This window comes from Tamandua tetradactyla, chromosome 1 (genome assembly GCF_023851605.1).
Source record: "Tamandua tetradactyla isolate mTamTet1 chromosome 1, mTamTet1.pri, whole genome shotgun sequence".
NCBI lineage: Eukaryota > Metazoa > Chordata > Mammalia > Pilosa > Myrmecophagidae > Tamandua > Tamandua tetradactyla.
The window spans coordinates 102,566,171-102,583,038 of record NC_135327.1 but is presented as its reverse complement, the minus strand read 5'-3'; the positions used below and the strand labels follow the sequence as shown (position 1 = coordinate 102,583,038).

Sequence of the window (16,868 nt, the reverse complement as noted above, 5' to 3'; positions counted from 1 at the left end):
CTGCCCCCTGTGAACTCTTTCACTCTGAGCAAATATATTATAACTGGAGCTTCACTCCCTTATTTCATTTGTAAAATAGTGGTATTAATTCCTTCTCTCTTTATGCCATAGAGTTGTAAGGATCAGATGAGATAATATTTGTAAAAATGCTTTGAATATTGTACAGAAAAATATGGTAATATTGTACAGAAAATACAAAATATTGAATATTGTACAGAAAAATATGGTAAGAATCACTATGTAGAAATTTTAACAGCTGTTAAAATTAAAATTTTAAAATTTCTACATAGTGATTCTTACCCATTAGAAGAATATGAGGTAGTAAGGTGGGAGAATGAGTTGTTACAAGTATGGACATTGGCTTGAGTTAAATATCAGAAGAAGACGAGAGATTTGTATAAAAGGATTATCAATAAACTTTGATGAAGTATAACCATGTATATGGGGAGAGGTTTATATACAGCAGCAGTGTATTTCAATGCAGGAAGAACTAAATTGCTGTAAATTTGGTCCTGTTTTAAGCTCTGAAATACTTACCTGTTCTAAAACGATGATTATGTTGGGGAGATAAGGCCTGTGTATTATATGGCAGCTTCAACTGCCTATGGGAATTTTCAATTAAGTATGGGCTATTGAAAGTAGGGAAAACAAGGATGAGAGTGAAATCGGTGGATTGGAGTGTTACAAGGAAGGCTGTCTGTGGTTGCAGTAGGCCTTGAAGATTGGTTTGGAAAGCGGGTAGTTGAGACTTTGCGGGTGGAGAAGTAAGAAGATAGTAGTTGTTGAGCCAAGCTGCTGAATTTGGAATGAGCTTGATAAAGATCAAGATTGGAAAAGCCCAAAGCCCTCTTATGGACATGAAAGCTTACAGCTAACATGAAAATATGAGTCTAATGGATAGAAGGAATTGAATGGAAAGATTTGCAATGCAAATGATATTTTTTAGGTGTTCTTTATAGCTAACAGTGTAGAAAGTTAAAAATCAGGATTTTGGTAAAAAGGATGTTAATTTAGTCATAAATTCACAGTGGCCCCTAGAAAGTTATGGCAGTGAAGTAAATGTGAAAAACAAGTTGTTGAACTTCTCTTTAGTACACAGAATGGTGACATGAAAGAGGTGATAAGGGGTTAGGTAAAAGCATCGGGTTTGCTTGTTGTTTTTCCATACTCTGTATCAAGTGTGATAAGAGGCTTTGAGTAACTGAAGATGAAGTGAGGAATGTTTGCTGTCCTCATAGAATAAATCATCTGTTACAGGAAGTATACTATGTTTCTTAGTGTCTCAGATTTTTTTTTTTTGACATTTTTAATGTCTTTGAAATTGAAATGTACCTTGTAATCAAAGTCATGTCATAGTTTAATTAACAGTTTTTTTTTCTGTCTAATGATCACTTAAATCTTACAGTCTGTGGCATGCTGTGTATATATGTAGTTAATTAACTTACAATGTGATGAGTACTTAGTTTATAAAGGCTATGAATGAAGTATTACTGAAGCCCAGGGAAAGGAAAAATTAGTTCTAGTTGTAGGATTCTGGGAATGTTTTTCATTGAGGGAGTTGTAACTGGGCTGGGCCTTAAAGGATGACAAAGAATTTGCTGGATCAGGAGGAAGAAGAGGGCCACTGGAGGTTATGTTAGATTTTTACCTGTAGATTAGAAATTCAGTTAGGAAGTATTCTACAGGTATTGCAAGATTCAGGCTTGAATCAAATAATATTAATGTACACTGAAGTTGAATTGTAAGCCTCTTATAGGTTGGGCACTGTAGCATGTATATTTTTTCCCTGTATCACATCTTGCTGATAATTGCTTATATGTAAAACTCTGGTATTGACCTAAGAGAAAGGACACAGGTGGAGAACTTGGACTTCACAGGAGAATAGGATGGATAGATATTTTGAATAGGTTCAAGTTGCGTTCTTGAAAAGGAAGGGGAGAGTTTATGATCATGAAAGGAAAAGTGATAAAGGGAAATACAAGGAATTTCTATCTGATTTTTTCATATGTTTTGGTGGACATACGCAGGTGAGAATCCTAGCAGTGAAAGAAATTTGGAGAAATTGAAGGTATTTAAAGTTAACAGGTTGTTTCTGTCCCTCTGAAGTTATTATGTAGGTGCTTCCTATAGTGGCCAGTCAGAGAAGGTTTAGTATAGTTCTGTAAATAATGAGTCAAATCACCATAGCTTTTTGTTCACAGAAGCGGAGCTGCTTTTGCACAGAAGTATAGGAACCAGATAGTGATCTGTGCTGTGGTAAGTGGGTACCTGTACTTGATCTTGGGTTGTGGGAGGGGGTGGAAAAATCCCTGTTTGGGTGTTGTTGAGGGTGGCTAGATCAGGGAGTTGATAGAGAAGAGGGAAAAGGAAAAGACTAGATGAATATGACAGAGAGTACCAACTGGATTTATATATGTGAAGTAATTATACTTAAAGTGGTTTATAAATCCTAAAGTTTTCCCAAGTATTTCAATCTACATGTGATCCAGTTTGAACTGATAGCATTTGACAGGTGTTTTTCATAAAGACTAATTTATGATATGCTTGCTGAAGCAGAAATTTGATTAAATATTTGATTTTATTCATATAGTTTTGTAAAATTTTAAAGCATTTTGCATTTCTATTTCTAGAATTGCACCTTTTGTGTTCATTGGTTTGATGTCAGTGCTATATTGATTTTAATGATAGGGCAAGTAAATGGTTTCAGTAACATCTTGATGAACTTTCATCCTTTTCATGGGCTCTCCACTGACAGACTGTATCCACAAATTCAGTCAGCAAATAGATATGAAAAATCTGTATGTTCCTTTTAGCTTGAATAACGCAGTACTGAACTCTCACTTTTGTAATGTTCTAAGAGGAAACAAATCATGCAGTTTTCTTTCATGAATAAAACAGTGTATGCACAGGGTACTCTAACCCTTAAATTTGTTTTATATTTTGACTGACATTTACTGCTTGTTTATAATGTGTCAGATACCATATGCAGTACTTGACCTATTAACTCATTTAATCTACAGAATAACCTGTAAATGATGTTATCTCTCTTTTCTTGAAATCTGAGGCCTAGAGAGGTTAGATAACTTACTTAAGGCCACTTAGTAAAAGATAGACAAAGACTTCCTAAACATTCTGGGTCCAGAACCCAGTGTTTTAACCATTCTCACTTATCTCTCACTGTGTACTCCTTATATACTTTGTTTCCTTTGATCATTTATGGAATTAATTCATTGTTTGCCTGTCATGTGTTTGACACTGTGCCACACGCTTTGTGTGTGTGTATTATACACATTAACTTATTTTTCACTATCCTGTGAAGCAGACGATTGTGGCAGCCTCATTTTATAGAACAGGAAACCAAGACTGATGATTTACTTGACCAAGTTCATGAAGTCAGTGAGTAAGAGCTAGGTGAACAGGACTGTCATATCCAACTTTATAGCTAAGCAGTACTATTTTAAGTATCTTATTGTAATTATTGTAGTTTATTTCATAAGGTACTGATTCCTGTATCTTTAGCTGAGTGCTCTCCTCCTTGTCTCCTGTTGGGGGTATGAGCACATTTGCCATAGAGGGAATTAGAATAAAAGTATTTTTATTACTTTATGGTACCATGTATTGGTTGGGAATTTGAGGTTTGTAAGAACATTTTCTTGACAAAAAATATCTATACTACAGACTAATTCTGAGCAAGTTTTTAAAAAAATAGATACCAATAATGTTAGCCATATATGAAACTTATGTTTTATTTTCATTAATATTTGTAGAAACCAAAAAGAAGTGAATGCTTTAAAAGGCCAGTATTTTATGACTGACTTCTTGATCAGAATGTGACATGTCAGCAGATAAGAATTTATGCTCTTTTTCTGAAGAGACAACATTAAGAAATGACATTAAGAAAACCCAAAGATGATATGAACTATATGATAGAGTTTGCGTTCTTAAGATAATCCTTCTTGTCATTTTATGTAGCTTTAGCTCAGTTAACAGACAGGGTGGTGGGACTTCATTATTATTTTGTAGTAGATAAATAATAAATATTTGAATGTATGCTACTGTAACCAAATATTGTTTTAACTGGGAAAACAAAAGACATATTCTCTATTCCCTGAGCCTACACCTTGTGCTGGGTGAGTTGTAGATTCTCTTAGTCTTAGATTCTTATCATCAAATTACAGATGAGAAAATCGAGACTCAGAAAGATTAAATAACTTGCCCAGTGTTACAAATTACTCCATGGGGTTCAAAACTCTCTGCTTCATCATACAGCCTTGGGACCAAGAAAATCATAGTTTCTATGAAAGGTTTTAAGAGGTTCTTTTTCATTTCTTTTTAGTATAAAACTATCAAAGAGAACTGAAGACAAATTTACTTTTATAGTTTACAATTACATAAAATTTATAGGTGACAGCAGTATACCAGAGTACATCCATCGTATATGAGAATGACAAAAATGTAATCTAGACCATATTTCCAAAAGATGTGATGGAGTTCATTTTATATATCTGTGTGTATAAGCTTGTGTATGTGTGTACATATATATATATATACATTTACCCATTAGAAACATATTGCGGATATACTTAAGGGTATTTTATTTTTTATCTGTGAACCTATTAATCACCTTCCTTGTTTAATCACCCTACCCTATTGTTCTAGTTTGCTAGCTGCTGGAATGCAGTATACCAGAAATGGCTTTTAAAGAGGGAAAATTTAATAAGTTGCAAGTTAATCGTTTTTAGGCTGTGGAAATGTCCCAATTGAAACAAGTCTATAGAAATGTCCAATCTAAGGCATCTGGGGAGATACCTTGATTCAAGAAAGCCAATGAAGTTCATGGTCTCTCTCTCAAGTGGAAAGGCACATGGCGAACATGGTCAAAGTTTCTCTCTCATCTGAAAAGGCGCATTGTGAATGCGGTCAGGATTTCTCTCTTAGCTGAAAGGGCACATGGCAAATACAGCATCATCTGCTAGATTCCTTTCCAGCTCTCCAGGAGACATTTTCCTTCTTCATCTCCAAAAGTCGCTGACTGGTGGACTCTGCTTCATGGTGCTGTGGTGTTTTCTGCTCTCTCTGAATCTCCTGCTTTCTCCAAAATGTTTCCTCTTTTGTAGGATTCCAGTAAACTATTCAAGATGCACCCGAATAGGTGGAGTCACATCTCTATATAATCAAGTTTAATACCCCCATTGATTGAGTCCCATCTCCATGGAAATAACCCAATCAAGTTTCCAACCTGTAGTGCTGAATAGGTAGGCATTAAGAGAAACGGTGGTTCTCACAAGGCTGATTAGGATTAAAACATGGCTTTTCTAGAGTGCATAAACCTTTTCAAACCAGCATGCCTATCATTCAGGGTACCAGTCCATTTGGGGGTAATTCTAAAAAAATAGAACACGTCTCTACACCCCGACTTAACTCCACCTCCCATCCCAAACCACAAAGACAAACTTGATTTTTAAAGCCAAAGTATTCAGACACCTTTCAGTGCTATTAAATGGATTCTTGGCAGCTTTTTAAACTGGTAGTGATAACTGTGTATACTTTTCACATTGGAAAGCAAACATGTTTCATTCCATGAGCAGTTTATGATGAGCCTAGGTAACCATGACATATTTTAAAAAAGAGCTCTATGCTGGGTAGCAGGCTGTCTGTGCCTTTAAATAGTTGGGTGACCTTTGGGAATGGATACCTTGTTTTTTTCTTTTGTGCAATGAAATATTTGTTTGTTTGTAAATGGGATATTTGAGGGAAATGTTTTAAAAGACCATTGCAGAATTAAAAATTCTATAATTTTAAGCACCGATGTGTGAAACCAAATTGAGCTTAATTTTATTTCAGTGAGCCAGGAGAAAACTCAGGAAAAGTATCATTTAGGGTGGGCCATGGTGGCTCAGCAGTCAGAGTTTTCACCTGCCATCCCAGAGACCCGGGTTTGATTCCCAGTGCCTGCCCATGCAAAAAAAAAAAAAAAAAAAAAAAAGGCTTTTAAAAGTATCATTTAACAATATTCTTAGGTTTTTAATCATATTGATTACTACTTTTGAAGTAAAACTATGAATGAAAGTATGTCAACCTTTACACAATTGCAAGGTTTTGTTTTGTTTTGACAAATCCTTGAAGTCAAATCCAATATTGACTGTAACAGTATTCTCCTTAAAGAAGTGCAGTCCTCTAGGTTTGAATCATTATTAAGGATTCACAGAATTTATTTAGAAAATAATTCACCAGCATCCTTTTAACATAGACACATGCCTAACCTTGAGCAGTAGCAAAGATGGGGGACCAGGCCCTTAACCCTTGGCCATTCAGTTTGCCATCTGTAGCTTCTGACTTCTCAAAATGCCCTTGCCAGAGGATACAGCATTGAAGATGCCAGATCAGAGACCAGCTGCGCTTTAAAGCCAGGTAGTATGACTCTATTCAGGCCAAAGCTTCTTTAGCTTATAAGCAGCATAGCCCTATGGTAGCATCTGCTGCCACACAACTTTGTGGAGAGCTCTCCTATTCACTATTACATTTAAGCCTTTCCAAAAGCTAGTTCCTGATCTTCAGCCCAAAGATTTTATCATAGTCCTTGCTGTCTGCATGCTCATTCCTTTTCAGTAACTATCCCAACCCTACTTAATTGTTTTATTACCTTAGCAACTCATGATTTGGACATTGTAGTTAAGTTGCCTGAGGAACAATAGTGTAAAATCTAGAAATTTAGAAGTAGAAAAGTTAGGTGGATCTTTGATCATAATTTTCAAAAGAGAAAACTCTTTACTTATTCTGGAAAGTTGGGAATATGACAACTGCTCTGTAGTCCAAGAAGTTTAAGGCAGTAGTATCTTCATCTGCTGGAACTTTAGAATTTTATGCCAGAGGTATTAAAGCTGGAAGAACTCCATTTTTAGTCTCACAGCTACTGGAATAAATGTATTTTAATATCAGGTTATAGTGCTACCTTGAGAAGAAGCACTTCTTTAAATACTGAATTGCAGAGAAGTCAAAGAATGCATTTACCGAATGGTTTCATTTTTGTGGTTTATCTAAATTTATAGAAACACTTTTTAAAAGTATATATTTAATTACCCATCATTACTGAGAAAAAGGCTCTCTGAGAAGCATGTTTTAAAATAGTTTTGTGAAACCTAGCATTCTGTTAGATGGAAGTAAACAAGAAAGAAAATTGTTCTTTCATATACCATCTACAAGTAGTATTTGTGTAATAAAGAATTTGTGTTCCATTAGTTATTAAGAATCCTACATGTTTTTTTCAGTATAATGCTAACCCACTCTTCTTACAATAAAGTCCCATCGAGCAGTACTTAGAGGTTGTGAGTAGCTATTTGTTTCTAATTGTCTATAGATTGAACTTAATTTGAAGGAGGCACCATGGTGCTGGTGAAAATAGCAGTAGACCAAGAATCAAGACCTGGGCTCAATTTCCTGGTCTACCAGTTATCACTTGTGATGTGGGGATGTCTTTTAGTTTTCCTGAGCCTCCGTCAAAATCACTTGTAAAATGAGAATAACAAACTGACTGCTGCACAGGGTCTTTCTAAGGATTAAACGGAAGAACTTGTGAAAATGTTTTGTAAATGCCAAAGGTGTCAATAGATGTTAACTGTTATTTTTATTGTAAGTTTACCTTTATCTTTTTCTTCTAAATTAATGGGTTTGTGTGTGTGTTTGTGTGTTAAGCATTTTGTAGTCTTATTTTCTATTACTTGGATTTATATCTCTGCAGCATATCGTGCAATGCTGATATATATTGAGTGTCCAATAAATATCCAGTAGAAATGAGACTTCTCTGTTACTTAATTGAGCCACTGATTTTTACAGTCCTTTTCCCAAAGCATCTTACCACTAAGGGATAGTATTAAATATTAAGTTTAAATAAAATCTTCTTTAGAAGTGTCTTGAATAGAGATTCAGATAAGTATTGTATATATGTTTGTATGTGTGTCTAAATATATACATATGTATTGTATATACATATGTATGTGTGTATATGAACTTTTTTGTTAACCTGAATGGAAGATGACAAAAATTCTTATCTTTAAACTGTCTATAAAGATCATATTTGGTTTGGCTCTTTTTCTTTATAAATGAAAAAAAAACTAAAGCCCAGAGTGAATATTTTGTTTACCCAAATCATATCTTTAGTTATTGGCAAAGCCAGGATAATCCAGGTCTGACTCCTTGAGGATTAGGATACACATTCGAATGTTGTATTTTTATTTGGAAGGATATTGCAGACAAGTTTTTTTGCTTCTCCCCTTTCTCATGAGAATAAGGCCTTAAAGTTAATCTTGTTTTCTTACATCCCTAGTGGCAGCATCTTGGTTGCTAAGTAATTGTTTCATTTGATATAATTTCTCCAGGTAGCAAAACTATAATTTAAAATTCAATATATTTAAATTTTATTTTATAGATTACTTTTCTTTTTTTTTGGTATACTATGTGGTGGGGCCACATTTCATTATTTTTCCATGTATCCCATTATTGCAGCACCATTTGTTGAATTTTGTTTGCTTGTTTTTTTACTGTTTGTTTTGCTTGACTGTTTCTATTTTGGGAAGTGCATGGACCACGAATCGAACCCAGGTCTCCCACAAGGCGGCAAGAATTCTACCACTGAACTACCCTTGTACCCTCTGTTTCATAGACTACTTTTTAATAATAGAATCCAGATAGCTTTGTCCACAGTCTACCCATTTTCTATCTCTGCTCTTTTTCTTTTGTTCGTGTTATTTTGCTTTTGGTGTTAGAATCATAAACATAAAACTTGTGGCAGCCTTTAAACAAGGTAATTTAGTGTTATTTTTTTCCAGTTATTGTACTTTTGTGGTATATTTGACTGGGTCAAATAATCATATTGTGAACGGAGTTAATGTTGGGATGAATTGTTGAATAGAGAGTTTAATGAATTATAGTGTACCAAAAATTGATTTAGGAATTTGGTGGGTCCTTTCTAAAAATATTTTTGTTGTTGTTGTACATTGTTTTTTTTGTTTGTGTGTGTATAGGGGTGTTCTTTTGGATGGCCTAAGATTAAGAGACAGATAGACAATGTTTGAGATAAAGTAGGGTTATGTTATGTTCTGTATTGCTGGGCCCTTATTAAATATTAGATCAAATTTAGTTTACTGTGTTTTAAGGAAGAGAGAGAGAGAGAATTGAAGCCTGAGAAAAATCACCCTCTATGCAGATGCAAATGATAGTTCTCTATTTCCTCAGATAACAGAACAAAATATAATATAATTAAATCACAGTGGGAAATTTATGTTGAATTTAAAAAATACAGTTTTAATAATATAATGTAAGTCATTAAGTGGGTATAACTAAATGAGGAAAGAAGTTAAACCTCTGCCTACGAAAATCTTTTAAATACTATATAATAGTTTATTCTACAGTTTTACATCATCTGCTCCCCAGGGAGCCTATAATTACCAAAATAAGAGAAATTAAATTTTTGATCATAATTAATAAAGCATTTAGCAGCTTCATTTTATAGTATGACTTTAACTCATGGGTGAATGATATAGAATAATCTGGTTTATTTGGGAATTCATGGAAGTTCTGTTTTTTATTAGAGAAGTTGTAGGTTTGTAGAAAATTCTTGCAGAGAATCAGAATTCCCATATATGCTGCTCACACATGCAGTTTTCCCTCTTGTTAACACTTTGCATATTTTTTACTATTGATGAAACATTATAATTATACTATTAACTATATAGTTTGTAGTTTACATTTGGGTTCACTGTATTGTACAGCCCTATGGTTTACTTTTTTTTTAAACTTTTTTTATTGTATAGTATAACATATATACAAAGCAAAGAAATAAGAAAGCAATAGTTTTCAAAGTACTCTTCAAAAAGCAATTACGTGATAGATTCCAGAGTTTGTCATGGGCTACCATACTGTCCTCTCATTTCTCCTTCTAGCTGCTCTAGAATCCTATGGTATACTTTAAAAAATTTTTTTAATCTAAATTTCCCTTTTTAATCACATTGAATATTTAATTTATTGGCATTAATTACATTCAGAATATTGTTCTTCCATCCCTACCATCCCTATCATCCCTATCCAAAACTTTTCCATCACCCCAAACAGAAATTCTGTATGAATTGGGAATTAACTCCTCATTCCCTACCCCCGTCCTGGCCTGTGGTAACTTGTATTCTAGTTTCTGACTCTGAATTTCCTTATCCTGATTATTTCATATTATTTATGAGATCACAGAATATTTGTCCTTTTGTGTTTGGTTTATTTCACTTCCCATGATGTCTTCAAGGTTCATTGATATCACATCTATCATTCTTCATTCCTTTTTACAGTTCAGTAATATTCCCTTGTATGTACATAACACATTTTGTTATCCATTTGTCAATTGATGGACACTTGGGTTGCTCTCATCTTTTGGCAATTGTGAATCATGCCACTGTGAACATTGGTGTGCAGATATCTGGATCCCTGCTTTCCATTCTTTGGGGTATATACCTAGAAGTAGAATTGCTAGGCCATATGGAAATTCTGTATGTTCCGAGGAATTGCCAAACTCTTTTCCACAGCAGCTGAGCTATTTTACATTCCCACCAATGGGGAACAAGTGTCCCTATTTTTTCACCTCTTCTACAATACTTGTAATATTCTATTTTTTTTTAATACTAGCCATTATAGCATCTGTGAAATGATATCTCTTTGTGACTTTAATTTGCATTTCTCTATTGGCTAATGATGCTGAGAAATTTTCAAGGGCTTGGTGGCCGTTGTACATCTATTTTTGAGAAATCTCTATTCAAGTCCTTGGCCCATTTTTTAATTGAGTTGTATCTTTTGTTGTTTAATTTAGGGCCTGTTTATTTAATCTAGATATTAAACCCTTATCAAATATGTGGTTTCCAAATGTTTTTTTTCCATTCTGTAGGCTGTACTTACACTTTCATGATGAAGTGCATTGATGCACAAAAGGTTTTAATTTTGATGAAGCCCTATTTATCTATTTTTTCTTCTGTTGTTTGTGCATTTGGTATAAAGTCTAAGAAACTTCAGAATGTTAGGTTCTGAAGGTGTTTCTGTTTTCCTCTAGGAGTTTTATAGTCTTGGTTCTTGTATTTAGGTCTTTGACCTAATTTTTGAGTTCTTTTTTGTATATTCTATGAAGTAGGGATCTACCTGTATTCTTTTGCATACGGATATCCGTTTTTCCAGCACTGTTTGTTGCAGACTGTTTTTTCCCCATTAAATGGACTTAGCACCCTTGTCAAAAATCAGTGCTCGTAGAAGAGTTTATTTCTGAACTCTTGATTCAGTTCATTTGGTCTGTATGTCTTTCCTTGCACCAGTAACATGCTGTTTTGATTACTGTAGCTTTGTAATACATTTTAAAATAAGGAAGTGTGAATTCTCCCACTTTGTTCATCTTTTTCAAAGTGATTACCCTTCCCTGTACATTTGATTATTGGCTTGTTTACACATGTTTACACAGTTGGCTGTTGGAAGTTTGATTGGGATTGTGTTGAATCTGTAAATTGCTTTGGGCAGAAATGACATCAATAACAATACTTAGTCTGCCAATCCATGAATACAGAACCTCCTATTTATTTAGGTCTTCTTTGAGTTAGCAATCCGTATTGCTTTCTAAGTGTAGGTCCTTCACAACCTTGGTTAGATTTATTCCTAATTATTTGATTCTTTTAGTGGCTGTCATAAATGGAATTATTTTCTTGGTTTCCTCTTCAAATTGCTCATTACTATTATATGAAAACTCTGCTGATTTTTTGGTGTTGACCTTCTACTCTGCCACTTTGCTGAATTTGTTTACTGGCTGTAGTAGTTTTGTTGTAGATTTTTCAGGATTTTTTATATATAGAATAATGTCCTTTGCAAATGGGGAAAGTTCTACTTCTTCCTTACCAGTTTGGATGTCTTTTATTTCTTTCTCCTCCTTAATCACTCTGGCTAATAGTTCTAGTACAATGTTAAATAATAGTGTTGACAGCGGGTATCCTTATCTTAGTTTTGCTGTTAGAGGGAATGTTTTTAGTTTTACACCATTGGATATGATGTTAGCTGCGGTTTTGCACGTATGCCTCTGTATCATGTTATGGACATTTCCTTCTCCTTCTAGTTTTCCAGTGTGTTTTTATCAAGGAGTGCTGAATTTTGTCAAATGCCCTTTGATGATTATGTTGTTTTTTCCTTTGTTCTGTTAATGTGATGTACAGCCACACCTCATTTTATCACATTTTGGTTTATTGGGCTTTGCCGATATTATGTTTGTTTTGTTTTTTAAACAAATTGAAGGTTTATGGCAACCCTGCATTGAACAAGTCTCTTAGCACCATCTTTTTTTCTTAACGTTTTTTAATTTCAAAATATATATACAAAGAAAAGAAAGAAAAAGCAATAATTTTCAAAGTACATTTCATCAAGTAGTTACAGAACAGTTTTCAGAGTTTGTTATGGGTTACCATTCTGCTATTTCAGATGTTTCCCCCTAGCTACTCCAAATCACTGGAGTCTAGAAGAAATATCAATATAGTGATTCAGCAGTCATAGTCATTTGTTATATGTATTTTGTCTAACTCCTTCGCCCAGTCTATAGGGATATTTAGGCAATGCCCATCTGACTTTTTCACATTGAGAAGGTGTGTCCACACAGAAGGATAAGGGGATGTAATTAGTTGATATTCTTAGAGAGGCCATTCCTTTTAGGATATAGCATTTATCTGGTCTAGGAACCCTCTGGAAATTATAGGTTCCAGGGGAGCAAACTTAGCCTAACTTTGCAAAGAAAATCATTACACTTTCCACTATGTGGGACATGACATTCAGGGGTGAAAGTCTCCCTGATAACGTGGGGCATGACTCCCAGTGATGAGTCTTGCCGTGGTGCCGTGGAATCGACAATGGCTTCCTGCCTAAAAAGGGGGGGGCGGGGAAGACGTGTCTTAAAATAAGGCATCAGTGGCCAAGAGAGATCAAATAGAGTCCAGAGGCTACTCTTTTGCAAGCTTCAGTCAGATTGTGCTCATTGCCATGGTTTGTTAAACCCTAGCCAGCATCATTCTATTAATTTTTAAGAACACCTAGGGCTCAAACTGAGACTCTATAAAAGTCTTAGCCCCATTTAACAGCATGCACTCATTTTGTGTCTCTATCATATTTTAATTAAAGTATGTACACTTATTTTTAGACATAATGCTATTTCACTGCTACTAGTGTAAACATAACGTTTATAATGCACTGAGAACAAAAAAGTTCATGTCACTTGCTCTGTTCACTTTATCACAATGGCCTAGAACCAAACCCACGATATTTCCAAGGTCTGCCTGTATTACATTAATTGATTTTTGTTGTTGTTGGACTATCCTTGCATACCTGGATACATCCAACTTGATTATGGTATATAATTCTTTCATTGTACTGTTGGATTTGATTTGGTAGTATTTTGCTGATGATTTTTGCATCTGTTGTAATAAGAGGTATTATTCTCTAAGTTTCCTTTCTTGTAGTATCTTCATCTGGCTTTGGTTTAGGGTGATGTTAGCCTAATAGGATGAGTGCGGTAGTGTTCCTTCCTCTTCAGTTTTTTGTACTGAGCAGGATTGGTGTTAACTGTTCTTGGAATGTGTGATAAAATTCCCCCATGAAGCCATCTGGTCCTGGGCTTCTTTTTTGTTGGGAGGTTTTGTTTACTGATTCAGTTTCTACTTGTGATTTGTCTGTTGAGATCTTCTATTTTTTCTTGAATCAGTGTAGGTAGCTTGAGTGTTTCTAGGAATTTGTTCATTTCCTCTAAGTTATCTAATTTGTTGACACGCAGTTGCTCATAGTATACTCATATAATACTTTTTATTTCTGTAAGGTCAGTAGTAATGGTGTCCCTTTCATTTCTGATTTTAGTTATTTGCGTTCTTTCCCTTTTTTTTTGACTAGCTAAAGGTTTGTCAATTTTATTGATGCTTTCAAAAAAAAAACAAAATTTTTGTTTTATTGATTCTCTCTTTTTATCATCTATTTCTTCTATTTCTACTGTAATCTTTATCTTCTTTCTTCTGCCCACTTTGGCTTTAGTTTGCGTCTTCTTTTCTAGTTCTTCTCATTTGAGTTAGATCTCTGGTTTGAAATCTTCCTTCTTTTTTTTTATGTATGCATGATGGCTTGAAGTTACTATGTATCCTAGAAAAACATATTCTTAATCTTAATCCATTCCTGTGGGTGTGAAGCCATTTTAAATAGGACCTTTTGATGAAGTTATTTCAGTTAAGGTGTGGCCAACTGAATGATGATGGCTTGTAATCCTGTTACTGGAGGCCTTGAAGAGATGGCCATAAAAAGAGAAGTCATTGGGGACCAACCAGAGGCTGGAAGTCAGAGGCAACTGGAAGAGAAGGGAGAAGACACCGCCATGTGCATTGCCATGTGATGGAAAAGCCAAGGAACACCCATGATTGTTGGTCAGTCAGAGATACCCACCCTGGGGGGAAACAAGTGTTCTAGTTTCTGAAATTATGGGCTGATAAATTCCATTTGTTAAGCCAACCCATTTTATAGTATTTGTTTTAGCAGCCAAGAAACTTAAAACAGTAAGCATTTGGAGCTATGAATTTCCCTCTCTGCAGTATCTTTACTATGTCCTGTCAGTTTTTATATGACATATTTTCATTATCATTTTCCCAAAGATATTTCCTTGTTTAACTTGTGATTTCTTCTTTGGCTTGTCGGTGGTTTATAAGTTTAATTTCTGCTATATTTTAAAAATTTTCCAGTTATCCTATGTTTTTTAAAATACCTTTATTCACACATCATACAGTCCATCCAAAGTGTACAATCAGTGGCTTTTTTTTTTTTTTTTTTTCAAAAAATAAATTTGTTCTCATAAGTAATTTTTTTTTATTAATTAAAAAAAGAATTAACAAAACAATTAGAAATCATTCCAATCTACATGTACAATCAGTAATTCTTAATAACATCACATAGTTGCATATTCATCATTTCTTAGTACATTTGCATCGATTTAGAAAAAGAAATAAAAAGACAACAGAATAAGAATTAAAACAATAATAGAAAGAAAAAAAAACAAAAAAAACAAAAACAAAAAACCTATACCTCACATGCAGCTTCATTCAGTGTTTTAACATAATTGCATTACAATTGGGTAGTATTGTGCTGTCCATTTCTGAGTTTTTATATCCAGTCCCGTTGTACAGTCTGTATCCCTTCATCTCCAATTATCCCTTCTCTCTTTTTTTTTTTTTTTAATTAACGGAAAAAAAGAAATTAACCCAACATTTGGAGATCATACCATTCTACACATGCAATCATTAATTCTTAACATCATCACATAGATGCATGATCATCATTTCTTAGTACATTTGCATTGGTTTAGAAGAACTAGCAACATAACCGAAAAAGATATAGAATGTTAATATAGAGACAAAAATAAAAGTAATAATAGTAAAATCAAAACAAAACAAAACAAAACAAAAACCTATAGCTCAGATGCAGCTTCATTCAGTGTTTTAACATGATTACTTTACAATTAGGTATTATTGTACTGTCCATTTTTGAGTTTTTGTATCTAGTCCTGTTGCACAGTCTGTATCCCTTCAGCTTCAATTACCCATTGTCTTACCCTGTTTCTAACTCCTGCTGAACTCTGTTACCAATGACATATTTCAAGTTTATTCTCGAATGTCCGTTCACATCAGTGGGACCATACAGTATTTGTCCTTTAGTTTTTGGCTGGATTCACTCAGCATAATATTCTCTAGGTCCATCCATGTTATTACATGGTTCATAAGTTTATCTTGTCTTACAGCTGCATAATATTCCATCGTATGTATATACCACAGTTTGTTTAACCACTCTTCTGTTGATGGAGATTTTGGCTGTTTCCATCTCTTTGCAATTGTAAATAATGCTGCTATAAACATTGGTGTGCAAATGTCCGTTTGTGTCTTTGCCCTTAAGTCCTTTGAGTAGATACCTAGCAATGGTATTGCTGGGTCGTATGGCAATTCTATATTCAGCTTTTTGAGGAACCGCCAAACTGCCTTCCACAGTGGTTGCACCCTTTGACATTCCCACAACAGTGGATAAGTGTGCCTCTTTCTCCGCATCCTCTCCAGCACTTGTCATTTTCTGTTTTGTTGATAATGGCCATTCTGGTGGGTGTGAGATGATATCTCATTGTGGTTTTAATTTGCATTTCTCTAATGGCCAGGGACATTGAGCATCTCTTCATGTGCCTCTTGGCCATCCGTATTTCCTCTTCTGAGAGGTGTCTGTTCAAGTCTTTTTCCCATTTTGTAATTGGGTTGGCTGTCTTTTTGTTGTTGAGATGAGCAATCTCTTTATAAATTCTGGATACTAGACCTTTATCTGATATATCATTTCCAAATATTGTCTCCCATTGTGTAGGCTGTCTTTCTACTTTCTTGATGAAGTTCTTTGATGCACAAAAGTGTTTAATTTTGAGGAGTTCCCATTTATTTATTTCCTTCTTCAGTGCTCTTGCTTTAGGTTTAAGGTCCATAAAACCGCCTCCAGTTGTAAGATCCATAAGATATCTCCCAACATTTTTCTCTAACTGTTTTATGTTCTTAGACCTAATGTTTAGATCTTTGATCCATTTTGAGTTAACTTTTGTATAGGGTGTGAGAGATGGGTCTTCTTTCATTCTTTTGCATATGGATATCCAGTTCTCTAGGCACCATTTATTGAAGAGACTGCTCTGTCCCAGGTGAGTTGGCTTGACTGCCTTATCAAAGATCAAATGTCCATAGATGAGAGGGTCTATATCTGAGCACTCTATTCGATTCCATTGGTCGATATGTCTATCTTTATGCCAATACCATGCTGTTTTG

The 16,868-nt window shown here is 34.6% G+C and overlaps 1 protein-coding gene across 1 annotated transcript in view; it reads left to right on the top strand.

Annotated features, from left to right (window-relative positions):
* The window catches only part of SP4 (Sp4 transcription factor), a 129,741-nt gene that overhangs the window by 11,444 nt on the left and 101,429 nt on the right, over positions 1-16,868 (top strand). The gene's annotated exons all lie outside the window — the stretch shown is intronic.